The sequence below is a fragment of the Battus philenor genome, unplaced genomic scaffold (assembly GCF_028537555.1).
Source record: "Battus philenor isolate CCGP_79_NKW_IND1 unplaced genomic scaffold, ilBatPhil1.0.hap1 SCAF_38, whole genome shotgun sequence".
Lineage (NCBI taxonomy): Eukaryota > Metazoa > Arthropoda > Insecta > Lepidoptera > Papilionidae > Battus > Battus philenor.
Window position 1 is genome coordinate 40,967 of NW_027181702.1, and position 22,059 is coordinate 63,025.

General features: G+C 41.0%; 49 non-coding genes across 49 annotated transcripts; all 49 read right to left on the reverse strand.

Moving 5' to 3' along the window:
• Nucleotides 1-151: 151 nt before the first annotated feature.
• Nucleotides 152-270, reverse strand: LOC137928070 (5S ribosomal RNA). The gene has a single exon (XR_011108192.1). It is a non-coding gene; the product is annotated as a 5S ribosomal RNA (ribosomal RNA).
• A 154-nt stretch (nt 271-424) lies between these two features.
• On the reverse strand, nt 425-543 carry LOC137928071 (5S ribosomal RNA). Its single transcript, XR_011108193.1, has one exon. It is a non-coding gene; the product is annotated as a 5S ribosomal RNA (ribosomal RNA).
• A 154-nt stretch (nt 544-697) lies between these two features.
• LOC137927964 (5S ribosomal RNA) lies at nt 698-816 on the reverse strand. Its single transcript, XR_011108090.1, has one exon. It is a non-coding gene; the product is annotated as a 5S ribosomal RNA (ribosomal RNA).
• A 154-nt stretch (nt 817-970) lies between these two features.
• On the reverse strand, nt 971-1,089 carry LOC137928072 (5S ribosomal RNA). The gene has a single exon (XR_011108194.1). It is a non-coding gene; the product is annotated as a 5S ribosomal RNA (ribosomal RNA).
• Nucleotides 1,090-2,945: 1,856 nt separating this feature from the next.
• LOC137928073 (5S ribosomal RNA) lies at nt 2,946-3,064 on the reverse strand. The gene has a single exon (XR_011108195.1). It is a non-coding gene; the product is annotated as a 5S ribosomal RNA (ribosomal RNA).
• A 153-nt stretch (nt 3,065-3,217) lies between these two features.
• On the reverse strand, nt 3,218-3,336 carry LOC137928075 (5S ribosomal RNA). The gene has a single exon (XR_011108197.1). It is a non-coding gene; the product is annotated as a 5S ribosomal RNA (ribosomal RNA).
• A 154-nt stretch (nt 3,337-3,490) lies between these two features.
• LOC137927866 (5S ribosomal RNA) lies at nt 3,491-3,609 on the reverse strand. The gene has a single exon (XR_011107997.1). It is a non-coding gene; the product is annotated as a 5S ribosomal RNA (ribosomal RNA).
• A 154-nt stretch (nt 3,610-3,763) lies between these two features.
• LOC137927931 (5S ribosomal RNA) lies at nt 3,764-3,882 on the reverse strand. Its single transcript, XR_011108058.1, has one exon. It is a non-coding gene; the product is annotated as a 5S ribosomal RNA (ribosomal RNA).
• Nucleotides 3,883-4,036: 154 nt separating this feature from the next.
• On the reverse strand, nt 4,037-4,155 carry LOC137928077 (5S ribosomal RNA). Its single transcript, XR_011108198.1, has one exon. It is a non-coding gene; the product is annotated as a 5S ribosomal RNA (ribosomal RNA).
• Nucleotides 4,156-4,309: 154 nt separating this feature from the next.
• LOC137928078 (5S ribosomal RNA) lies at nt 4,310-4,428 on the reverse strand. The gene has a single exon (XR_011108199.1). It is a non-coding gene; the product is annotated as a 5S ribosomal RNA (ribosomal RNA).
• A 153-nt stretch (nt 4,429-4,581) lies between these two features.
• On the reverse strand, nt 4,582-4,700 carry LOC137928079 (5S ribosomal RNA). Its single transcript, XR_011108200.1, has one exon. It is a non-coding gene; the product is annotated as a 5S ribosomal RNA (ribosomal RNA).
• A 154-nt stretch (nt 4,701-4,854) lies between these two features.
• Nucleotides 4,855-4,973, reverse strand: LOC137928080 (5S ribosomal RNA). Its single transcript, XR_011108201.1, has one exon. It is a non-coding gene; the product is annotated as a 5S ribosomal RNA (ribosomal RNA).
• Nucleotides 4,974-5,126: 153 nt separating this feature from the next.
• On the reverse strand, nt 5,127-5,245 carry LOC137928081 (5S ribosomal RNA). Its single transcript, XR_011108202.1, has one exon. It is a non-coding gene; the product is annotated as a 5S ribosomal RNA (ribosomal RNA).
• Nucleotides 5,246-5,398: 153 nt separating this feature from the next.
• LOC137928053 (5S ribosomal RNA) lies at nt 5,399-5,517 on the reverse strand. The gene has a single exon (XR_011108176.1). It is a non-coding gene; the product is annotated as a 5S ribosomal RNA (ribosomal RNA).
• Nucleotides 5,518-5,671: 154 nt separating this feature from the next.
• Nucleotides 5,672-5,790, reverse strand: LOC137927867 (5S ribosomal RNA). The gene has a single exon (XR_011107998.1). It is a non-coding gene; the product is annotated as a 5S ribosomal RNA (ribosomal RNA).
• A 154-nt stretch (nt 5,791-5,944) lies between these two features.
• LOC137928082 (5S ribosomal RNA) lies at nt 5,945-6,063 on the reverse strand. The gene has a single exon (XR_011108203.1). It is a non-coding gene; the product is annotated as a 5S ribosomal RNA (ribosomal RNA).
• A 153-nt stretch (nt 6,064-6,216) lies between these two features.
• On the reverse strand, nt 6,217-6,335 carry LOC137928083 (5S ribosomal RNA). The gene has a single exon (XR_011108204.1). It is a non-coding gene; the product is annotated as a 5S ribosomal RNA (ribosomal RNA).
• Nucleotides 6,336-6,489: 154 nt separating this feature from the next.
• Nucleotides 6,490-6,608, reverse strand: LOC137927868 (5S ribosomal RNA). Its single transcript, XR_011107999.1, has one exon. It is a non-coding gene; the product is annotated as a 5S ribosomal RNA (ribosomal RNA).
• A 154-nt stretch (nt 6,609-6,762) lies between these two features.
• LOC137928084 (5S ribosomal RNA) lies at nt 6,763-6,881 on the reverse strand. Its single transcript, XR_011108205.1, has one exon. It is a non-coding gene; the product is annotated as a 5S ribosomal RNA (ribosomal RNA).
• Nucleotides 6,882-7,035: 154 nt separating this feature from the next.
• Nucleotides 7,036-7,154, reverse strand: LOC137928085 (5S ribosomal RNA). The gene has a single exon (XR_011108206.1). It is a non-coding gene; the product is annotated as a 5S ribosomal RNA (ribosomal RNA).
• Nucleotides 7,155-7,308: 154 nt separating this feature from the next.
• LOC137928087 (5S ribosomal RNA) lies at nt 7,309-7,427 on the reverse strand. The gene has a single exon (XR_011108208.1). It is a non-coding gene; the product is annotated as a 5S ribosomal RNA (ribosomal RNA).
• Nucleotides 7,428-7,580: 153 nt separating this feature from the next.
• LOC137928088 (5S ribosomal RNA) lies at nt 7,581-7,699 on the reverse strand. The gene has a single exon (XR_011108209.1). It is a non-coding gene; the product is annotated as a 5S ribosomal RNA (ribosomal RNA).
• A 1,884-nt stretch (nt 7,700-9,583) lies between these two features.
• Nucleotides 9,584-9,702, reverse strand: LOC137928089 (5S ribosomal RNA). The gene has a single exon (XR_011108210.1). It is a non-coding gene; the product is annotated as a 5S ribosomal RNA (ribosomal RNA).
• Nucleotides 9,703-9,856: 154 nt separating this feature from the next.
• LOC137928090 (5S ribosomal RNA) lies at nt 9,857-9,975 on the reverse strand. The gene has a single exon (XR_011108211.1). It is a non-coding gene; the product is annotated as a 5S ribosomal RNA (ribosomal RNA).
• A 154-nt stretch (nt 9,976-10,129) lies between these two features.
• LOC137928091 (5S ribosomal RNA) lies at nt 10,130-10,248 on the reverse strand. Its single transcript, XR_011108212.1, has one exon. It is a non-coding gene; the product is annotated as a 5S ribosomal RNA (ribosomal RNA).
• A 154-nt stretch (nt 10,249-10,402) lies between these two features.
• Nucleotides 10,403-10,521, reverse strand: LOC137927953 (5S ribosomal RNA). Its single transcript, XR_011108079.1, has one exon. It is a non-coding gene; the product is annotated as a 5S ribosomal RNA (ribosomal RNA).
• A 154-nt stretch (nt 10,522-10,675) lies between these two features.
• LOC137927918 (5S ribosomal RNA) lies at nt 10,676-10,794 on the reverse strand. The gene has a single exon (XR_011108046.1). It is a non-coding gene; the product is annotated as a 5S ribosomal RNA (ribosomal RNA).
• Nucleotides 10,795-10,948: 154 nt separating this feature from the next.
• On the reverse strand, nt 10,949-11,067 carry LOC137927954 (5S ribosomal RNA). The gene has a single exon (XR_011108080.1). It is a non-coding gene; the product is annotated as a 5S ribosomal RNA (ribosomal RNA).
• A 154-nt stretch (nt 11,068-11,221) lies between these two features.
• On the reverse strand, nt 11,222-11,340 carry LOC137927919 (5S ribosomal RNA). Its single transcript, XR_011108047.1, has one exon. It is a non-coding gene; the product is annotated as a 5S ribosomal RNA (ribosomal RNA).
• Nucleotides 11,341-11,494: 154 nt separating this feature from the next.
• Nucleotides 11,495-11,613, reverse strand: LOC137928093 (5S ribosomal RNA). The gene has a single exon (XR_011108213.1). It is a non-coding gene; the product is annotated as a 5S ribosomal RNA (ribosomal RNA).
• A 154-nt stretch (nt 11,614-11,767) lies between these two features.
• LOC137928094 (5S ribosomal RNA) lies at nt 11,768-11,886 on the reverse strand. The gene has a single exon (XR_011108214.1). It is a non-coding gene; the product is annotated as a 5S ribosomal RNA (ribosomal RNA).
• A 153-nt stretch (nt 11,887-12,039) lies between these two features.
• On the reverse strand, nt 12,040-12,158 carry LOC137928095 (5S ribosomal RNA). The gene has a single exon (XR_011108215.1). It is a non-coding gene; the product is annotated as a 5S ribosomal RNA (ribosomal RNA).
• Nucleotides 12,159-14,060: 1,902 nt separating this feature from the next.
• LOC137928096 (5S ribosomal RNA) lies at nt 14,061-14,179 on the reverse strand. Its single transcript, XR_011108216.1, has one exon. It is a non-coding gene; the product is annotated as a 5S ribosomal RNA (ribosomal RNA).
• Nucleotides 14,180-14,333: 154 nt separating this feature from the next.
• LOC137928097 (5S ribosomal RNA) lies at nt 14,334-14,452 on the reverse strand. Its single transcript, XR_011108217.1, has one exon. It is a non-coding gene; the product is annotated as a 5S ribosomal RNA (ribosomal RNA).
• Nucleotides 14,453-14,606: 154 nt separating this feature from the next.
• LOC137928099 (5S ribosomal RNA) lies at nt 14,607-14,725 on the reverse strand. Its single transcript, XR_011108219.1, has one exon. It is a non-coding gene; the product is annotated as a 5S ribosomal RNA (ribosomal RNA).
• Nucleotides 14,726-16,627: 1,902 nt separating this feature from the next.
• LOC137928100 (5S ribosomal RNA) lies at nt 16,628-16,746 on the reverse strand. The gene has a single exon (XR_011108220.1). It is a non-coding gene; the product is annotated as a 5S ribosomal RNA (ribosomal RNA).
• A 154-nt stretch (nt 16,747-16,900) lies between these two features.
• On the reverse strand, nt 16,901-17,019 carry LOC137928101 (5S ribosomal RNA). The gene has a single exon (XR_011108221.1). It is a non-coding gene; the product is annotated as a 5S ribosomal RNA (ribosomal RNA).
• Nucleotides 17,020-17,173: 154 nt separating this feature from the next.
• Nucleotides 17,174-17,292, reverse strand: LOC137928102 (5S ribosomal RNA). The gene has a single exon (XR_011108222.1). It is a non-coding gene; the product is annotated as a 5S ribosomal RNA (ribosomal RNA).
• A 154-nt stretch (nt 17,293-17,446) lies between these two features.
• Nucleotides 17,447-17,565, reverse strand: LOC137928103 (5S ribosomal RNA). The gene has a single exon (XR_011108223.1). It is a non-coding gene; the product is annotated as a 5S ribosomal RNA (ribosomal RNA).
• Nucleotides 17,566-19,463: 1,898 nt separating this feature from the next.
• On the reverse strand, nt 19,464-19,582 carry LOC137927905 (5S ribosomal RNA). The gene has a single exon (XR_011108033.1). It is a non-coding gene; the product is annotated as a 5S ribosomal RNA (ribosomal RNA).
• A 153-nt stretch (nt 19,583-19,735) lies between these two features.
• On the reverse strand, nt 19,736-19,854 carry LOC137928104 (5S ribosomal RNA). Its single transcript, XR_011108224.1, has one exon. It is a non-coding gene; the product is annotated as a 5S ribosomal RNA (ribosomal RNA).
• Nucleotides 19,855-20,008: 154 nt separating this feature from the next.
• LOC137928105 (5S ribosomal RNA) lies at nt 20,009-20,127 on the reverse strand. Its single transcript, XR_011108225.1, has one exon. It is a non-coding gene; the product is annotated as a 5S ribosomal RNA (ribosomal RNA).
• Nucleotides 20,128-20,280: 153 nt separating this feature from the next.
• LOC137928151 (5S ribosomal RNA) lies at nt 20,281-20,399 on the reverse strand. Its single transcript, XR_011108268.1, has one exon. It is a non-coding gene; the product is annotated as a 5S ribosomal RNA (ribosomal RNA).
• Nucleotides 20,400-20,552: 153 nt separating this feature from the next.
• On the reverse strand, nt 20,553-20,671 carry LOC137928106 (5S ribosomal RNA). Its single transcript, XR_011108226.1, has one exon. It is a non-coding gene; the product is annotated as a 5S ribosomal RNA (ribosomal RNA).
• Nucleotides 20,672-20,825: 154 nt separating this feature from the next.
• LOC137928107 (5S ribosomal RNA) lies at nt 20,826-20,944 on the reverse strand. Its single transcript, XR_011108227.1, has one exon. It is a non-coding gene; the product is annotated as a 5S ribosomal RNA (ribosomal RNA).
• Nucleotides 20,945-21,098: 154 nt separating this feature from the next.
• LOC137927965 (5S ribosomal RNA) lies at nt 21,099-21,217 on the reverse strand. The gene has a single exon (XR_011108091.1). It is a non-coding gene; the product is annotated as a 5S ribosomal RNA (ribosomal RNA).
• A 154-nt stretch (nt 21,218-21,371) lies between these two features.
• Nucleotides 21,372-21,490, reverse strand: LOC137928109 (5S ribosomal RNA). Its single transcript, XR_011108228.1, has one exon. It is a non-coding gene; the product is annotated as a 5S ribosomal RNA (ribosomal RNA).
• Nucleotides 21,491-21,644: 154 nt separating this feature from the next.
• Nucleotides 21,645-21,763, reverse strand: LOC137927966 (5S ribosomal RNA). The gene has a single exon (XR_011108092.1). It is a non-coding gene; the product is annotated as a 5S ribosomal RNA (ribosomal RNA).
• Nucleotides 21,764-21,917: 154 nt separating this feature from the next.
• Nucleotides 21,918-22,036, reverse strand: LOC137927967 (5S ribosomal RNA). Its single transcript, XR_011108093.1, has one exon. It is a non-coding gene; the product is annotated as a 5S ribosomal RNA (ribosomal RNA).
• Nucleotides 22,037-22,059: the final 23 nt, after the last annotated feature.

Sequence of the window (22,059 nt, forward strand, 5' to 3'; positions counted from 1 at the left end):
CTGATGGTCTTCGAAACGCAAACGCGAGACGCGACATCGGAGAGAAATCTTCATTTTTTTGTTAATAATCTCCTATGAAAAATTATTAAAGTTCATGGATTGAGAATATTGGAGCGCTAAAAAGAAACCGCCGAGAGAAAAACGCCAAAAAAGCCAACATCACGCGGTGTTCCCAGGCGGTCACCCATCCAAGTACTGACCGCGCCCGACGTTGCTTAACTTCGGTGATCGGACGAGAACCGGTGTATTCAACGTGGTATGGACGTTGGCGAACGTTCGTCTTCGAAACGCAAACGCGAGACGCGACATCGGAGAGAAATCTTCATTTTTTTGTTAATAATCTCCTATGAAACATGGATAAAAGTTTATGGATTGAGAATATTGGAGCGCTAAAAAGGAACCGCCGAAAGAAAAACGCCAAAAAAGCCAACATCACGCGGTGTTCCCAGGCGGTCACCCATCCAAGTACTGACCGCGCCCGACGTTGCTTAACTTCGGTGATCGGACGAGAACCGGTGTATTCAACGTGGTATGGACGTTGGCGAACGTTCGTCTTCGAAACGCAAACGCGAGACGCGACATCGGAGAGAAATCTTCATTTTTTTGTTAATAATCTCCTATGAAACATGGATAAAAGTTTATGGATTGAGAATATTGGAGCGCTAAAAAGGAACCGCCGAAAGAAAAACGCCAAAAAAGCCAACATCACGCGGTGTTCCCAGGCGGTCACCCATCCAAGTACTGACCGCGCCCGACGTTGCTTAACTTCGGTGATCGGACGAGAACAGGTGTATTCAACGTGGTATGGACGTTGGCGACCGTTCGTCTTCGAAACGCAAACGCGAGACGCGACATCGGAGAGAAATCTTCATTTTTTTGTTAATAATCTCCTATGAAAAATTAATAAAAGTTTATGAATTGAGAATATTGGAGCGCTAAAAAGGAACCGCCGAAAGAAAAACGCCAAAAAAGCCAACATCACGCGGTGTTCCCAGGCGGTCACCCATCCAAGTACTGACCGCGCCCGACGTTGCTTAACTTCGGTGATCGGACGAGAACCGGTGTATTCAACGTGGTATGGACGTTGGCGACCGTTAGTCTTCGATGCGCAAACACCATCTTGGTGACCTCCGAAACCGAATCCTAATTCTCTGTTATGTCCTTGTTATTTTCTTCAACATTTTTTTTTCAACGTCCACACTAAATAGATAAATCGGCGGAAATTGCATTACATAATAATGGCTACTGCTTGGTCTCAGAAATCTTTCCTTGTGAAGTTTTGTACTTCATCGTCTACTCACATACAATATAACAAATTTGAAAGCTAAGTCGACATCTTCACTATTTCCTTTGCGAAGTTAAACAATGTTTGTTACTACAATACATACTATGCCGCATGTACACGTCATAACAATGAACACATTCATAACACAGCTTTACACAAGTAGAGGCCTTTGCTACGTGCGAGCGTCATCGTGAAACTGGTACGCGCTCTACCAGCCTTATTCTTAGTTTCTATGTTCACAGATTCTTCCGCTCCGTGAACTCAGCTCCGAGCTCCGAGCTGTAAAAGCCTTCGAGCTAAGAGCAATAACATCAACATAGAATAAGATACAATGCAGTTTCATTTTTATTTTCAAACCGTTACTATTGTTCAATTAAACTTATTATTGTCTACATAAGGTTTGGAATATATTTTGGTTGTAAGAGAGTGATCGACACATATATAATACGCCAATACCTCACTTTGCGTAGTGGTTACGTTTCAGAAAAACACGACGCAAATTGAAACGCCGCAAAGTGAATTAAGATTTTCTATAGCAAACCACATAAAGACCGAAGATAGGTACCAGGGTCACGAAAATATTACTTTTTAAAAAGAAAATTGAACAAACAAAAATAAAATAACTCTGCCAATTAAATAAATTGTAATAATATTAACCTTTTTGGTAACCAGAAACAACGCGTAAAAATTTATATAAATTTATTATTCTCTTTTAAAATAAGCACAACACACTACTTAATTAAAACTGAACTTTTAAAATTAGCAAAACAAAGTGATAATAAAACTGTATTCAAATTGCGTTGGTTTTTGGTTAGAAAGAGAATCCCCGAGTTTTGATGGCGTAACGCAATTAAAAACAAAAGTGTTGCCATCTTTTAAAAAATAAAATTAAATTAAATAAAAAAAAAAAAACGACGCAAAGCGAAGTATTGGTGTACTCTTCAGCTTTAATGAAAGTTCTTTTCGCATCGAGAAGGCAACCTGCCCACGTTTTTTTCTTTTGTGTTTATGTACGTTAAACTCGATATTATGTATAACTAGCTGATCCCGCAAATGTTGTTTTGCAAAAAAAATATTTTTCATTTTTAATTTAAAAATAAGGGTTGATCGTAGAGGGGTAAAAATTTAGGGTTGTATGGTATTTATTTGGCGAAGAAGAGCGCCATCTACAGGGAAAATATTGAAATGGCAGAGTAACGACAGCGGACTCATCTAAATGCTACGAGATGGCAGTGTGATCGGCCTGAAAAAATCACCTTTTGTTACTAGAAAATAAAAGCACAAAATATTAATAATTTGAATTGTTATCACAAAAAACAACCTGAACGCAATTGAAAAATATAAATAGTCAAGTAAGAAAGCGATCCTTCTTAAAGGTTTTTCTATGTATAAAGTATGATTAAAAAAATTGGTTACAGTATTTTAAAAGGATTTTGAAGGTGAAATCAACTTGGGTTTTATTTTGTGCTATAATAGTTCACATCGTGAACAAAAAAGGAGTCGTGTATCAAAATATTACAAAATTAGGCTAAGTATAAGACAGTAAAGAGCGCCAGTTTTAACAACGATAAAAATTGACGAATGACATGCAAAACAAAAGTTTATGAATTAAGAATATTGGAGCGCTAAAAGGGAACCGCCGAAAGAAAAACGCCAAAAAAGCCAACATCACGCGGTGTTCCCAGGCGGTCACCCATCCAAGTACTGACCGCGCCCGACGTTGCTTAACTTCGGTGATCGGACGAGAACCGGTGTATTCAACGTGGTATGGACGTTGGCGAAAATTGGTCTTTGAAACGCAAACGCGAGAGGCGACATCGGAGAGAAATCTTCATTTTTTTATTAATAATCTCCTATGAAAAATGGATAAAACTTTATGGATTGAGAATGTTGGAGCGCTAAAAAGGAACCGCCGAAAGAAAAACGCCAAAAAGCCAACATCACGCGGTGTTCCCAGGCGGTCACCCATCCAAGTACTGACCGCGCCCGACGTTGCTTAACTTCGGTGATCGGACGAGAACCGGTGTATTCAACGTGGTATGGACGTTGGCGACTGATGGCCCTCGAAACGCAAACGCGAGAGGCGACATCGGAGAAAAATCTTCATTTTTTTGTTAATAATCTCCTATGAAAAATGGATAAAAGTTTATAGATTGAGAATGTTGGAGCGCTAAAAAGGAACCGCCGAAAGAAAAACGCCAAAAAAGCCAACATCACGCGGTGTTCCCAGGCGGTCACCCATCCAAGTACTGACCGCGCCCGACGATGCTTAACTTCGGTGATCGGACGAGAACCGGTGTATTCAACGTGGTATGGACGTTGGCGAAAATTGGTCTTTGAAACGCAAACGCGAGAGGCGACATCGGAGAGAAATCTTCATTTTTTTGTTAATAATCTCCTATGAAAAATGGATAAAAGTTTACGGATTGAGAATATTGGAGCGCTAAAAAGGAACCGCCGAAAGAAAAACGCCAAAAAAGCCATCATCACGCGGTGTTCCCAGGCGGTCACCCATCCAAGTACTGACCGCGCCCGACGTTGCTTAACTTCGGTGATCGGACGAGAACCGGTGTATTCAACGTGGTATGGACGTTGGCGACTGATGGTCTTCGAAACGCAAACGCGAGAGGCGACATCGGAGAGAAATCTTCATTTTTTTGTTAATAATCTCCTAAGAAAAATGGATAAAAGTTTACGGATTGAGAATATTGGAGCGCTAAAAAGGAACCGCCGAAAGAAAAACGCCAAAAAAGCCAACATCACGCGGTGTTCCCAGGCGGTCACCCATCCAAGTACTGACCGCGCCCGACGTTGCTTAACTTCGGTGATCGGACGAGAACCGGTGTATTCAACGTGGTATGGACGTTGGCGACAGATGGTCTTCGAAACGCAAACGCGAGAGGCGACATCGGAGAGAAATCTTCATTTTTTTGTTAATAATCTCCTACGAAAAATGGATAAAAGTTTACGGATTGAGAATATTGGAGCGCTAAAAAGGAACCGCCGAAAGAAAAACGCCAAAAAAGCCAACATCACGCGGTGTTCCCAGGCGGTCACCCATCCAAGTACTGACCGCGCCCGACGTTGCTTAACTTCGGTGATCGGACGAGAACCGGTGTATTCAACGTGGTATGGACGTTGGCGACAGATGGTCTTCGAAAAGCAAACGCGAGAGGCGACATCGGAGAGAAATCTTCATTTTTTTGTTAATAATCTCCTATGAAAAATGGATAAAAGTTTACGGATTGAGAATATTGGAGCGCTAAAAAGGAACCGCCGAAAGAAAAACGCCAAAAAGCCAACATCACGCGGTGTTCCCAGGCGGTCACCCATCCAAGTACTGACCGCGCCCGACGTTGCTTAACTTCGGTGATCGGACGAGAACCGGTGTATTCAACGTGGTATGGACGTTGGCGACTGATGGTCTTCGAAAAGCAAACGCGAGAGGCGACATCGGAGAGAAATCTTCATTTTTTTGTTAATAATCTCCTATGAAAAATGGATAAAAGTTTACGGATTGAGAATATTGGAGCGCTAAAAAGGAACCGCCGAAAGAAAAACGCCAAAAAAGCCAACATCACGCGGTGTTCCCAGGCGGTCACCCATCCAAGTACTGACCGCGCCCGACGTTGCTTAACTTCGGTGATCGGACGAGAACCGGTGTATTCAACGTGGTATGGACGTTGGCGACTGATGGTCTTCGAAAAGCAAACGCGAGAGGCGACATCGGAGAGAAATCTTCATTTTTTTGTTAATAATCTCCTATGAAAAATGGATAAAAGTTTACGGATTGAGAATATTGGAGCGCTAAAAAGGAACCGCCGAAAGAAAAACGCCAAAAAGCCAACATCACGCGGTGTTCCCAGGCGGTCACCCATCCAAGTACTGACCGCGCCCGACGTTGCTTAACTTCGGTGATCGGACGAGAACCGGTGTATTCAACGTGGTATGGACGTTGGCGACTGATGGTCTTCGAAAAGCAAACGCGAGAGGCGACATCGGAGAGAAATCTTCATTTTTTTGTTAATAATCTCCTATGAAAAATGGATAAAAGTTTACGGATTGAGAATATTGGAGCGCTAAAAAGGAACCGCCGAAAGAAAAACGCCAAAAAGCCAACATCACGCGGTGTTCCCAGGCCGTCACCCATCCAAGTACTGACCGCGCCCGACGTTGCTTAACTTCGGTGATCGGACGAGAACCGGTGTATTCAACGTGGTATGGACGTTGGCGACTGATGGCCCTCGAAACGCACACGCGAGAGGCGACATCGGAGAAAAATCTTCATTTTTTTGTTAATAATCTCCTATGAAAAATGGATAAAAGTTTATAGATTGAGAATGTTGGAGCGCTAAAAAGGAACCGCCGAAAGAAAAACGCCAAAAAAGCCAACATCACGCGGTGTTCCCAGGCGGTCACCCATCCAAGTACTGACCGCGCCCGACGATGCTTAACTTCGGTGATCGGACGAGAACCGGTGTATTCAACGTGGTATGGACGTTGGCGAAAATTGGTCTTTGAAACGCAAACGCGAGAGGCGACATCGGAGAGAAATCTTCATTTTTTTGTTAATAATCTCCTATGAAAAATGGATAAAAGTTTACGGATTGAGAATATTGGAGCGCTAAAAAGGAACCGCCGAAAGAAAAACGCCAAAAAAGCCAACATCACGCGGTGTTCCCAGGCGGTCACCCATCCAAGTACTGACCGCGCCCGACGTTGCTTAACTTCGGTGATCGGACGAGAACCGGTGTATTCAACGTGGTATGGACGTTGGCGAAAATTGGTCTTTGAAACGCAAACGCGAGAGGCGACATCGGAGAGAAATCTTCATTTTTTTATTAATAATCTCCTATGAAAAATGGATAAAACTTTATGGATTGAGAATGTTGGAGCGCTAAAAAGGAACCGCCGAAAGAAAAACGCCAAAAAGCCAACATCACGCGGTGTTCCCAGGCGGTCACCCATCCAAGTACTGACCGCGCCCGACGTTGCTTAACTTCGGTGATCGGACGAGAACCGGTGTATTCAACGTGGTATGGACGTTGGCGACTGATGGCCCTCGAAACGCACACGCGAGAGGCGACATCGGAGAAAAATCTTCATTTTTTTGTTAATAATCTCCTATGAAAAATGGATAAAAGTTTATAGATTGAGAATGTTGGAGCGCTAAAAAGGAACCGCCGAAAGAAAAACGCCAAAAAAGCCAACATCACGCGGTGTTCCCAGGCGGTCACCCATCCAAGTACTGACCGCGCCCGACGATGCTTAACTTCGGTGATCGGACGAGAACCGGTGTATTCAACGTGGTATGGACGTTGGCGAAAATTGGTCTTCGAAACGCAAACGCGAGAGGCGACATCGGAGAGAAATCTTCATTTTTTTGTTAATAATCTCGTATGAAAAATGGATAAAAGTTTACGGATTGAGAATATTGGAGCGCTAAAAAGGAACCGCCGAAAGAAAAACGCCAAAAAAGCCAACATCACGCGGTGTTCCCAGGCGGTCACCCATCCAAGTACTGACCGCGCCCGACGTTGCTTAACTTCGGTGATCGGACGAGAACCGGTGTATTCAACGTGGTATGGACGTTGGCGACCGTTGGTCTTCGAAACGCAAACGCGAGACGCGACATCGGAGAGAAATCTTCATTTTTTTGTTAATAATCTCCTATGAAAAATTAATAAAAGTTTATGAATTGAGAATATTGGAGCGCTAAAAAGAAACCGCCGAGAGAAAAACGCCAAAAAAGCCAACATCACGCGGTGTTCCCAGGCGGTCACCCATCCAAGTACTGACCGCGCCCGACGTTGCTTAACTTCGGTGATCGGACGAGAACCGGTGTATTCAACGTGGTATGGACGTTGGCGACTGATGGTCTTCGAAAAGCAAACGCGAGAGGCGACATCGGAGAGAAATCTTCATTTTTTTGTTAATAATCTCCTATGAAAAATGGATAAAAGTTTACGGATTGAGAATATTGGAGCGCTAAAAAGGAACCGCCGAAAGAAAAACGCCAAAAAAGCCAACATCACGCGGTGTTCCCAGGCGGTCACCCATCCAAGTACTGACCGCGCCCGACGTTGCTTAACTTCGGTGATCGGACGAGAACCGGTGTATTCAACGTGGTATGGACGTTGGCGACTGATGGTCTTCGAAAAGCAAACGCGAGAGGCGACATCGGAGAGAAATCTTCATTTTTTTGTTAATAATCTCCTATGAAAAATGGATAAAAGTTTACGGATTGAGAATATTGGAGCGCTAAAAAGGAACCGCCGAAAGAAAAACGCCAAAAAGCCAACATCACGCGGTGTTCCCAGGCGGTCACCCATCCAAGTACTGACCGCGCCCGACGTTGCTTAACTTCGGTGATCGGACGAGAACCGGTGTATTCAACGTGGTATGGACGTTGGCGACCGTTCGTCTTCGATGCGCAAACACCATCTTGGTGATCTTCGAAACCGAATCCTAATTCTCTGTTATGTCCTTGTTATTTTCTTCAATATTTTTTTTTCAACGTCCACACTAAATAGATAAATCGGCGGAAATTGCATTACATAATAATGGCTACTGCTTGGTCTCAGAAATCTTTCCTTGTGAAGATTTGTACTTCATCGTCCACTCACATACAATATTTACCAGTGTATCGTATGTGCCTTTCGTTGTATAACAAATTTGAAAACTAAGTCGACATCTTCAGTATTTCCTTTGCGAAGTTAAACAATGTTTGTTACTATAATACATACTATGCCGCATGTACACGTCATAACAATGAACACATTCATAACACAGCTTTACACAAGTAGAGGCCTTTGCTACGTGCGAGCGTCATCGTGAAACTGGTACGCGCTCTACCAGCCTTATTCTTAGTTTTTATGTTCACAGAGTCTTCCGCTCCGTGAACTCAGCTCCGATGAAGCTGTAAAAGCCTTCGAGCTAAGAGCAATAACATCAACATAGAATAAGTACACAATGCAGTTTCATTTTTATTTTCAAACCGTTACTATTGTTCAATTAAACTTATTATTGTCTACATAAGGTTTGGAATATATTTTGGTTGTAAGAGAGTGATCGACACATATATAATACGCCAATACCTCACTTTGCGTAGTGGATACGTTCTAGAAAAACACGACGCAAATTGAAACGCCGCAAAGTGAATTAAGATTTTCTATAGCAAACCACATAAAGATCGAAGATAGGTACCAGGGTCCCGAAAATATTACTTTTTAAAAAGAAAATTGAACGAACGAAAATAAAATAACTCTGCCAATTAAATAAATTGTAATAATATTAACCTTTTTGGTAACCAGAAACAACGCGTAAAAATTTATATAAATTTATAATTCTCTCTTAAAATAAGCACAACACACTACTTAATTAAAACTGAACTTTTAAAATTAGCAAAACAAAGTGAAAATAAAACTGTATTCAAATTGCGTTGATTTTTGGTTAGAAAGAGAATCCCCGAGTTTTGATGGCGTAACGCAATTAAAAACAAAAGTGTTGCCATCTTTTAAAAAATAAAATAAAATTAAATTAAAAAAAAAAGACGCAAAGCGAAGTATTGGTGTACTCTTCAGCTTTAATGAAAGTTCTTTTCGCATCGAGTAGGCAACGTGCCCACGATTTTTTCTTTTGTGTTTATGTACGTTAAACTCGATATTATGTATAACTAGCTGATCCCGCAAATGTTATTTTGCAAAAAAAATATTTTTAATTTTCAATTTAAAAATAAGGGTTGATCGTAGAGGGGTAAAAATTTAGGGTTGTATGGCATTTATTTGGCGAAGAAGAGCGCCATCTACAGGGAAAATATTGAAATGGCAGAGTAACGACAGCGGACTCATCTAAATGCTACGAGATGGCAGTGTGATCGGCCTGAATAAATCACCTTTTGTTACTAGAAAATAAAAACACAAAATATTAATAATTTGAATTGTTATCATAAAAAACAACCTGAACGCAATTGAAAACAATAAATAGTCAAGTAAGAAAGCGATCCTTCTTAAAGGTTTTTCTATGTATAAAGTATGATTAAAAAAATTGGTTACAGTATTTTAAAAAGATTTTGAAGGTGAAATCGACTTTGGTTTTATTTTGTGCTATAATAGTTCACATCGTGAACAAAAAAGGAGTCGTGTATCAAAATATTACAAAATTAGGCTAAGTATAGGACAGTAAAGAGCGCCAGTTTTAACAACGATAAAAATTAACGAATGACATGCAAAACAAAGGTTTATGAATTGAGAATATTGGAGCGCTAAAAGGGAACCGCCGAAAGAAAAACACCAAAAAAGCCAACATCACGCGGTGTTCCCAGGCGGTCACCCATCCAAGTACTGACCGCGCCCGACGTTGCTTAACTTCGGTGATCGGACGAGAACCGGTGTATTCAACGTGGTATGGACGTTGGCGACAGATGGTCTTCGAAAAGCAAACGCGAGAGGCGACATCGGAGAGAAATCTTCATTTTTTTGTTAATAATCTCCTGTGAAAAATGGATAAAAGTTTACGGATTGAGAATATTGGAGCGCTAAAAAGGAACCGCCGAAAGAAAAACGCCAAAAAAGCCAACATCACGCGGTGTTCCCAGGCGGTCACCCATCCAAGTACTGACCGCGCCCGACGTTGCTTAACTTCGGTGATCGGACGAGAACCGGTGTATTCAACGTGGTATGGACGTTGGCGACAGATGGTCTTCGAAACGCAAACGCGAGAGGCGACATCGGAGAGAAATCTTCATTTTTTTGTTAATAATCTCCTATGAAAAATGGATAAAAGTTTACGGATTGAGAATATTGGAGCGCTAAAAAGGAACCGCCGAAAGAAAAACGCCAAAAAAGCCAACATCACGCGGTGTTCCCAGGCGGTCACCCATCCAAGTACTGACCGCGCCCGACGTTGCTTAACTTCGGTGATCGGACGAGAACCGGTGTATTCAACGTGGTATGGACGTTGGCGACTGATGGTCTTCGAAACGCAAACGCGAGAGGCGACATCGGAGAGAAATCTTCATTTTTTTGTTAATAATCTCCTATGAAAAATGGATAAAAGTTTACGGATTGAGAATATTGGAGCGCTAAAAAGGAACCGCCGAAAGAAAAACGCCAAAAAAGCCAACATCACGCAGTGTTCCCAGGCGGTTACCCATCCAAGTACTGACCGCGCCCGACGTTGCTTAACTTCGGTGATCGGACGAGAACCGGTGTATTCAACGTGGTATGGACGTTGGCGACTGATGGTCTTCGAAACGCAAACGCGAGAGGCGACATCGGAGAGAAATCTTTATTTTTTTGTTAATAATCTCCTAAGAAAAATAGATAAAAGTTTACGGATTGAGAATATTGGAGCGCTAAAAAGGAACCGCCGAAAGAAAAACGCCAAAAAAGCCATCATCACGTGGTGTTCCCAGGCGGTCACCCATCCAAGTACTGACCGCGCCCGACGTTGCTTAACTTCGGTGATCGGACGAGAACCGGTGTATTCAACGTGGTATGGACGTTGGCGACTGATGGTCTTCGAAACGCAAACGCGAGAGGCGACATCGGAGAGAAATCTTCATTTTTTTGTTAATAATCTCCTATGAAAAATGGATAAAAGTTTACGGATTGAGAATATTGGAGCGCTAAAAAGGAACCGCCGAAAGAAAAACGCCAAAAAAGCCAACATCACGCAGTGTTCCCAGGCGGTTACCCATCCAAGTACTGACCGCGCCCGACGTTGCTTAACTTCGGTGATCGGACGAGAACCGGTGTATTCAACGTGGTATGGACGTTGGCGACTGATGGTCTTCGAAACGCAAACGCGAGAGGCGACATCGGAGAGAAATCTTTATTTTTTTGTTAATAATCTCCTAAGAAAAATAGATAAAAGTTTACGGATTGAGAATATTGGAGCGCTAAAAAGGAACCGCCGAAAGAAAAACGCCAAAAAAGCCATCATCACGTGGTGTTCCCAGGCGGTCACCCATCCAAGTACTGACCGCGCCCGACGTTGCTTAACTTCGGTGATCGGACGAGAACCGGTGTATTCAACGTGGTATGGACGTTGGCGACTGATGGTCTTCGAAACGCAAACGCGAGAGGCGACATCGGAGAGAAATCTTTATTTTTTTGTTAATAATCTCCTAAGAAAAATGGATAAAAGTTTACGGATTGAGAATATTGGAGCGCTAAAAAGGAACCGCCGAAAGAAAAACGCCAAAAAAGCCAACATCACGCGGTGTTCCCAGGCGGTCACCCATCCAAGTACTGACCGCGCCCGACGTTGCTTAACTTCGGTGATCGGACGAGAACCGGTGTATTCAACGTGGTATGGACGTTGGCGACTGATGGTCTTCGAAACGCAAACGCGAGAGGCGACATCGGAGAGAAATCTTCATTTTTTTGTTAATAATCTCCTATGAAAAATGGATAAAAGTTTACGGATTGAGAATATTGGAGCGCTAAAAAGGAACCGCCGAAAGAAAAACGCCAAAAAAGCCAACATCACGCGGTGTTCCCAGGCGGTCACCCATCCAAGTACTGACCGCGCCCGACGTTGCTTAACTTCGGTGATCGGACGAGAACCGGTGTATTCAACGTGGTATGGACGTTGGCGACTGATGGTCTTCGAAAAGCAAACGCGAGAGGCGACATCGGAGAGAAATCTTCATTTTTTTGTTAATAATCTCCTATGAAAAATGGATAAAAGTTTACGGATTGAGAATATTGGAGCGCTAAAAAGGAACCGCCGAAAGAAAAACGCCAAAAAGCCAACATCACGCGGTGTTCCCAGGCGGTCACCCATCCAAGTACTGACCGCGCCCGACGTTGCTTAACTTCGGTGATCGGACGAGAACCGGTGTATTCAACGTGGTATGGACGTTGGCGACCGTTCGTCTTCGATGCGCAAACACCATCTTGGTGATCTTCGAAACCGAATCCTAATTCTCTGTTATGTCTTTGTTATTTTCTTCAATATTTTTTTTTCAACGTCCACACTAAATAGATAAATCGGCGGAAATTGCATTACATAATAATGGCTACTGCTTGGTCTCAGAAATCTTTCCTTGTGAAGATTTGTACTTCAACGTCCACTCACATACAATACTTACCAGTGTATCGTATGTGCCTTTCGTTGTATAACAAATTTGAAAACTAAGTCGACATCTTCAGTATTTCCTTTGCGAAGTTAAACAATGTTTGTTACTATAATACATACTATGCCGCATGTACACGTCATAACAATGAACACATTCATAACACAGCTTTACACAAGTAGAGCCCTTTGCTACGTGCGAGCGTCATCGTGAAACTGGTACGCGCTCTACCAGCCTTATTCTTAGTTTTTAAGTTCACAGATTCTTCCGCTCCGTGAACTCAGCTCCGATGAAGCTGTCTTCGAGCTAAGAGCAATAACATCAACATAGAATAAGCATACAATGCAGTTTCATTTTTATTTTCAAGCCGTTACTATTGTTCAATTAAACTTATTATTATCTACATAAGGTTTGGAATATATTTTGGTTGTAAGAGAGTGATCGACACATATATATAATACGCCAATACCTCACCTTGCGTCGTAGTTAGGTTCCAAAAAAACACGACGCAAATTGAAACGCCGCAAAGTGAATTAAGATTTTCTATAGCAAAACACATAAAGATCGAAGATAGGTTCCAGGGTCACGAAAATACTACTTTTTAAAAAGAAAATTGAACAAAGTGAACATTTAAAAAACAAAAATAACATAACTCTGCCAATTAAATAAATTGTAATAATATTTACCTTTTTGATAACCAGAAACAACGCGTAAAAATTTATATTAATTTATTATTCTCTTTTAAAATAAGCACAACACACTACTTAATTAAAACTGAACTTTTAAAATTAGCAAAACAAAGTGAAAATAAAACTGTATTCAAATTGCGTTGATTTTTGGTTAGAAAGAGAATCCCCGAGTTTTGATGGCGTAACGCAATTAAAAACAAAAGTGTTGCCATCTTTTAAAAAATAAAATTAAATTAAATTAAAAAAAAAACGACGCAAAGCGAAGTATTGGTGTACTCTTCAGCTTTAATGAAAGTTCTTTTCGCATCGAGTAGGCAACCTGCTCACGTTTTTTTCTTTTGTATTTATGTACGTTAAACTCGATATTATGTATAACTAACTAGCTGATCCCGAATGTGTTGTTTTGCAAAAAAAATATTTTTAATTTTCAATTTAATAATAAGGGTTGATCGTAGAGGGGTAAAAATTTAGGGTTGTATGGTATTTATTTGGCGAAGAAGAGCGCCATCTACAGGGAAAATATTGAAATGGCAGAGTAACGACAGCGGACTCATCTAAATGCTACGAGATGGCAGCGTGATCGGCCTGAAAAAATCACCTTTTGTTACTAGAAAATAAAAACACAAAATATTAATAATTTGAATTGTTATCATAAAAAATAACCTGAACGCAAACAATAAATAGTCAAGTAAGAAAGCGATTCTTCTTAAAGGTTATTCTATGTATAAAGTATGATTAAGAAAATTGGTTACAGTATTTTAAAAAGATTTTGAAGGTGAAATCAACTTGGGTTTTATTTTGTGCTATAATAGTTCACATCGTGAACAAAAAAGGAGTCGTGTATCAAAATATTACAAAATTAGGCTAAGTATAAGACAGTAAAGAGCGCCAGTTTTAACAACGATAAAAATTAACGAATGACATGCAAAACAAAAGTGCAAAAAAAAAGAATTGAAAATATTGGAGCGCTAAAAGGGAACCGCCGAAAGAAAAACGCCAAAAAAGCCAACATCACGCGGTGTTCCCAGGCGGTCACCCATCCAAGTACTGACCGCGCCCGACGTTGCTTAACTTCGGTGATCGGACGAGAACCGGTGTATTCAACGTGGTATGGACGTTGGCGACTGATGGTCCTCGAAACGCAAACGCGAGAGGCGACATCGGAGAGAAATCTTCATTTTTTTGTTAATAATCTCCTATGAAAAATGGATAAAAGTTTATGGATTGAGAATATTGGAGCGCTAAAAAGGAACCGCCGAAAGAAAAACGCCAAAAAAGCCAACATCACGCGGTGTTCCCAGGCGGTCACCCATCCAAGTACTGACCGCGCCCGACGTTGCTTAACTTCGGTGATCGGACGAGAACCGGTGTATTCAACGTGGTATGGACGTTGGCGACTGATGGTCCTCGAAACGCAAACGCGAGAGGCGACATCGGAGAGAAATCTTCATTTTTTTGTTAATAATCTCCTATGAAAAATGGATAAAAGTTTATGGATTGAGAATATTGGAGCGCTAAAAAGGAACCGCCGAAAGAAAAACGCCAAAAAAGCCAACATCACGCGGTGTTCCCAGGCGGTCACCCATCCAAGTACTGACCGCGCCCGACGTTGCTTAACTTCGGTGATCGGACGAGAACCGGTGTATTCAACGTGGTATGGACGTTGGCGACCGTTCGTCTTCGATGCGCAAACACCATCTTGGTGATCTTCGAAACCGAATCCTAATTCTCTGTTATGTCTTTGTTATTTTCTTCAATATTTTTTTTTCAACGTCCACACTAAATAGATAAATCGGCGGAAATTGCATTACATAATAATGGCTACTGCTTGGTCTCAGAAATCTTTCCTTGTGAAGATTTGTACTTCAACGTCCACTCACATACAATACTTACCAGTGTATCGTATGTGCCTTTCGTTGTATAACAAATTTGAAAACTAAGTCGACATCTTCAGTATTTCCTTTGCGAAGTTAAACAATGTTTGTTACTATAATACATACTATGCCGCATGTACACGTCATAACAATGAACACATTCATAACACAGCTTTACACAAGTAGAGCCCTTTGCTACGTGCGAGCGTCATCGTGAAACTGGTACGCGCTCTACCAGCCTTATTCTTAGTTTTTAAGTTCACAGATTCTTCCGCTCCGTGAACTCAGCTCCGATGAAGCTGTCTTCGAGCTAAGAGCAATAACATCAACATAGAATAAGCATACAATGCAGTTTCATTTTTATTTTCAAGCCGTTACTATTGTTCAATTAAACTTATTATTATCTACATAAGGTTTGGAATATATTTTGGTTGTAAGAGAGTGATCGACACATATATATAATACGCCAATACCTCACCTTGCGTCGTAGTTAGGTTCCAAAAAAACACGACGCAAATTGAAACGCCGCAAAGTGAATTAAGATTTTCTATAGCAAAACACATAAAGATCGAAGATAGGTTCCAGGGTCACGAAAATACTACTTTTTAAAAAGAAAATTGAACAAAGTGAACATTTAAAAAACAAAAATAACATAACTCTGCCAATTAAATAAATTGTAATAATATTTACCTTTTTGATAACCAGAAACAACGCGTAAAAATTTATATTAATTTATTATTCTCTTTTAAAATAAGCACAACACACTACTTAATTAAAACTGAACTTTTAAAATTAGCAAAACAAAGTGAAAATAAAACTGTATTCAAATTGCGTTGATTTTTGGTTAGAAAGAGAATCCCCGAGTTTTGATGGCGTAACGCAATTAAAAACAAAAGTGTTGCCATCTTTTAAAAAATAAAATTAAATTAAATTAAAAAAAAAACGACGCAAAGCGAAGTATTGGTGTACTCTTCAGCTTTAATGAAAGTTCTTTTCGCATCGAGTAGGCAACCTGCTCACGTTTTTTTCTTTTGTATTTATGTACGTTAAACTCGATATTATGTATAACTAACTAGCTGATCCCGAATGTGTTGTTTTGCAAAAAAAATATTTTTAATTTTCAATTTAATAATAAGGGTTGATCGTAGAGGGGTAAAAATTTAGGGTTGTATGGTATTTATTTGGCGAAGAAGAGCGCCATCTACAGGGAAAATATTTAAATGGCAGAGTAACGACAGCGGACTCATCTAAATGCTACGAGATGGCAGTGTGATCGGCCTGAAAAAATCACCTTTTGTTACTAGAAAATAAAAACACAAAATATTAATAATTTGAATTGTTATCATAAAAAATAACCTGAACGCAAACAATAAATAGTCAAGTAAGAAAGCGATTCTTCTTAAAGGTTATTCTATGTATAAAGTATGATTAAGAAAATTGGTTACAGTATTTTAAAAAGATTTTGAAGGTGAAATCAACTTGGGTTTTATTTTGTGCTATAATAGTTCACATCGTGAACAAAAAAGGAGTCGTGTATCAAAATATTACAAAATTAGGCTAAGTATAAGACAGTAAAGAGCGCCAGTTTTAACAACGATAAAAATTAACGAATGACATGCAAAACAAAAGTGCAAAAAAAAAGAATTGAAAATATTGGAGCGCTAAAAGGGAACCGCCGAAAGAAAAACGCCAAAAAAGCCAACATCACGCGGTGTTCCCAGGCGGTCACCCATCCAAGTACTGACCGCGCCCGACGTTGCTTAACTTCGGTGATCGGACGAGAACCGGTGTATTCAACGTGGTATGGACGTTGGCGACTGATGGTCCTCGAAACGCAAACGCGAGAGGCGACATCGGAGAGAAATCTTCATTTTTTTGTTAATAATCTCCTATGAAAAATTAATAAAAGTTCATGGATTGAGAATATTGGAGCGCTAAAAAGGAACCGCCGAAAGAAAAACGCCAAAAAAGCCAACATCACGCGGTGTTCCCAGGCGGTCACCCATCCAAGTACTGACCGCGCCCGACGTTGCTTAACTTCGGTGATCGGACGAGAACCGGTGTATTCAACGTGGTATGGACGTTGGCGACTGATGGTCCTCGAAACGCAAACGCGAGAGGCGACATCGGAGAGAAATCTTCATTTTTTTGTTAATAATCTCCTATGAAAAATGGATAATAGTTTATGAATTGAGAATATTGGAGCGCTAAAAAGGAACCGCCGAAAGAAAAACGCCAAAAAAGCCAACATCACGCGGTGTTCCCAGGCGGTCACCCATCCAAGTACTGACCGCGCCCGACGTTGCTTAACTTCGGTGATCGGACGAGAACCGGTGTATTCAACGTGGTATGGACGTTGGCGACTGATGGTCCTCGAAACGCAAACGCGAGAGGCGACATCGGAGAGAAATCTTCATTTTTTTGTTAATAATCTCCTATGAAAAATTAATAAAAGTTCATGGATTGAGAATATTGGAGCGCTAAAAAGGAACCGCCGAAAGAAAAACGCCAAAAAAGCCAACATCACGCGGTGTTCCCAGGCGGTCACCCATCCAAGTACTGACCGCGCCCGACGTTGCTTAACTTCGGTGATCGGACGAGAACCGGTGTATTCAACGTGGTATGGACGTTGGCGACCGTTCGTCTTCGATGCGCAAACACCATCTTGGTGATCTTCGAAACCGAATCCTAATTCTCTGTTATGTCTTTGTTATTTTCTTCAATATTTTTTTTTCAACGTCCACACTAAATAGATAAATCGGCGGAAATTGCATTACATAATAATGGCTACTGCTTGGTCTCAGAAATCTTTCCTTGTGAAGATTTGTACTTCAACGTCCACTCACATACAATACTTACCAGTGTATCGTATGTGCCTTTCGTTGTATAACAAATTTGAAAACTAAGTCGACATCTTCAGTATTTCCTTTGCGAAGTTAAACAATGTTTGTTACTATAATACATACTATGCCGCATGTACACGTCATAACAATGAACACATTCATAACACAGCTTTACACAAGTAGAGCCCTTTGCTACGTGCGAGCGTCATCGTGAAACTGGTACGCGCTCTACCAGCCTTATTCTTAGTTTTTAAGTTCACAGATTCTTCCGCTCCGTGAACTCAGCTCCGATGAAGCTGTCTTCGAGCTAAGAGCAATAACATCAACATAGAATAAGCATACAATGCAGTTTCATTTTTATTTTCAAGCCGTTACTATTGTTCAATTAAACTTATTATTATCTACATAAGGTTTGGAATATATTTTGGTTGTAAGAGAGTGATCGACACATATATATAATACGCCAATACCTCACCTTGCGTCGTAGTTAGGTTCCAAAAAAACACGACGCAAATTGAAACGCCGCAAAGTGAATTAAGATTTTCTATAGCAAAACACATAAAGATCGAAGATAGGTTCCAGGGTCACGAAAATACTACTTTTTAAAAAGAAAATTGAACAAAGTGAACATTTAAAAAACAAAAATAACATAACTCTGCCAATTAAATAAATTGTAATAATATTTACCTTTTTGATAACCAGAAACAACGCGTAAAAATTTATATTAATTTATTATTCTCTTTTAAAATAAGCACAACACACTACTTAATTAAAACTGAACTTTTAAAATTAGCAAAACAAAGTGAAAATAAAACTGTATTCAAATTGCGTTGATTTTTGGTTAGAAAGAGAATCCCCGAGTTTTGATGGCGTAACGCAATTAAAAACAAAAGTGTTGCCACCTTTTAAAAAATAAAATAAAATTGAATTAAAAAAGAAAACGACGCAAAGCGAAGTATTGGTGTACTCTTCAGCTTTAATGAAAGTTCTTTTCGCATCGAGTAGGCAACCTGCCCACGTTTTTTTCTTTTGTGTTTATGTACGTTAAACTCGATATTATCTATAACTAGCTGATCCCGCAAATGTTGTTTTGCAAAAAAAATATTTTTAATTTTTAATTTAAAAATAAGGGTTGATCGTAGAGGGGTAAAAATTTAAGGTTGTATGGTATTTATTTGGCGAAGAAGAGCGCCATCTACAGGGAAAATATTGAAATGGCAGAGTAACGACAGCGGACTCATCTAAATGCTACGAGATGGCAGTGTGATCGGCCTGAAAAAATCACCTTTTGTTACTAGAAAATAAAAACACAAAATATTAATAATTGGAATTGTTATCATAAAAAACAACCTGAACGCAATTGAAAACTATAAACAGTCAAGTAAGAAAGCGATCGTTCTTAAAGGTTTTTCTATGTACAAAGTATGATTAAAAAAATTGGTTACAGTATTTTAAAAGGATTTTGAAGGTGAAATCAAATTGGGTTTTATTTTGTGCTATAATAGTTCACACCGTGAACAAAAAAGGAGTCGTGTATCAAAATATTACAAAATTAGGCTAAGTATAAGACAGTAAAGAGCGCCAGTTTTAACAAAGATAAAAATTGACGAATGACATGCAAAACAAAAGTTTATGAATTGAGAATATTGGAGCGCTGAAAGGGAACCGCTGAAAGAAAAACGCCAAAAAAGCCAACATCACGCGGTGTTCCCAGGCGGTCACCCATCCAAGTACTGACCGCGCCCGACGTTGCTTAACTTCGGTGATCGGACGAGAACCGGTGTATTCAACGTGGTATGGAAGTTGGCGACCGTTCGTCTTCGAAACGCAAACGCGAGAGGCGACATCGGAGAGAAATCTTCATTTTTTTGTTAATAATCTCCTATGAAAAATTATTAAAGTTCATGGATTGAGAATATTGGAGCGCTAAAAAGGAACCGCCGAAAGAAAAACGCCAAAAAAGCCAACATCACGCGGTGTTCCCAGGCGGTCACCCATCCAAGTACTGACCGCGCCCGACGTTGCTTAACTTCGGTGATCGGACGAGAACCGGTGTATTCAACGTGGTATGGACGTTGGCGACCGTTCGTCTTCGAAACGCAAACGCGAGACGCGACATCGGAGAGAAATCTTCATTTTTTTGTTAATAATCTCCTATGAAAAATTAATAAAAGTTTATGAATTGAGAATATTGGAGCGCTAAAAAGGAACCGCCGAAAGAAAAACGCCAAAAAAGCCAACATCACGCGGTGTTCCCAGGCGGTCACCCATCCAAGTACTGACCGCGCCCGACGTTGCTTAACTTCGGTGATCGGACGAGAACCGGTGTATTCAACGTGGTATGGACGTTGGCGACCATTCGTCTTCGAAACGCAAACGCGAGACGCGACATCGGAGAGAAATCTTCATTTTTTTGTTAATAATCTCCTATGAAAAATTATTAAAGTTCATGGATTGAGAATATTGGAGCGCTAAAAAGGAACCGCCGAAAGAAAAACGCCAAAAAAGCCAACATCACGCGGTTTTCCCAGGCGGTCACCCATCCAAGTACTGACCGCGCCCGACGTTGCTTAACTTCGGTGATCGGACGAGAACCGGTGTATTCAACGTGGTATGGACGTTGGCGACCGTTCGTCTTCGAAACGCAAACGCGAGACGCGACATCGGAGAGAAATCTTCATTTTTTTGTTAATAATCTCCTATGAAAAATTATTAAAGTTCATGGATTGAGAATATTGGAGCGCTAAAAAGAAACCGCCGAGAGAAAAACGCCAAAAAAGCCAACATCACGCGGTGTTCCCAGGCGGTCACCCATCCAAGTACTGACCGCGCCCGACGTTGCTTAACTTCGGTGATCGGACGAGAACCGGTGTATTCAACGTGGTATGGACGTTGGCGAACGTTCGTCTTCGAAACGCAAACGCGAGACGCGACATCGGAGAGAAATCTTCATTTTTTTGTTAATAATCTCCTATGAAACATGGATAAAAGTTTATGGATTGAGAATATTGGAGCGCTAAAAAGGAACCGCCGAAAGAAAAACGCCAAAAAAGCCAACATCACGCGGTGTTCCCAGGCGGTCACCCATCCAAGTACTGACCGCGCCCGACGTTGCTTAACTTCGGTGATCGGACGAGAACCGGTGTATTCAACGTGGTATGGACGTTGGCGAACGTTCGTCTTCGAAACGCAAACGCGAGACGCGACATCGGAGAGAAATCTTCATTTTTTTGTTAATAATCTCCTATGAAACATGGATAAAAGTTTATGGATTGAGAATATTGGAGCGCTAAAAAGGAACCGCCGAAAGAAAAACGCCAAAAAAGCCAACATCACGCGGTGTTCCCAGGCGGTCACCCATCCAAGTACTGACCGCGCCCGACGTTGCTTAACTTCGGTGATCGGACGAGAACAGGTGTATTCAACGTGGTATGGACGTTGGCGACCGTTCGTCTTCGAAACGCAAACGCGAGACGCGACATCGGAGAGAAATCTTCATTTTTTTGTTAATAATCTCCTATGAAAAATTAATAAAAGTTTATGAATTGAGAATATTGGAGCGCTAAAAAGGAACCGCCGAAAGAAAAACGCCAAAAAAGCCAACATCACGCGGTGTTCCCAGGCGGTCACCCATCCAAGTACTGACCGCGCCCGACGTTGCTTAACTTCGGTGATCGGACGAGAACCGGTGTATTCAACGTGGTATGGACGTTGGCGAACGTTCGTCTTCGAAACGCAAACGCGAGAGGCGACATCGGAGAGAAATCTTCATTTTTTTGTTAATAATCTCCTATGAAAAATTAATAAAAGTTCATGGATTGAGAATATTGGAGCGCTAAAAAGGAACCGCCGAAAGAAAAACGCCAAAAAAGCCAACATCACGCGGTGTTCCCAGGCGGTCACCCATCCAAGTACTGACCGCGCCCGACGTTGCTTAACTTCGGTGATCGGACGAGAACAGGTGTATTCAACGTGGTATGGACGTTGGCGACCGTTCGTCTTCGAAACGCAAACGCGAGACGCGACATCGGAGAGAAATCTTCATTTTTTTGTTAATAATCTCCTATGAAAAATTAATAAAAGTTTATGAATTGAGAATATTGGAGCGCTAAAAAGGAACCGCCGAAAGAAAAACGCCAAAAAAGCCAACATCACGCGGTGTTCCCAGGCGGTCACCCATCCAAGTACTGACCGCGCCCGACGTTGCTTAACTTCGGTGATCGGACGAGAACAGGTGTATTCAACGTGGTATGGACGTTGGCGACCGTTCGTCTTCGAAACGCAA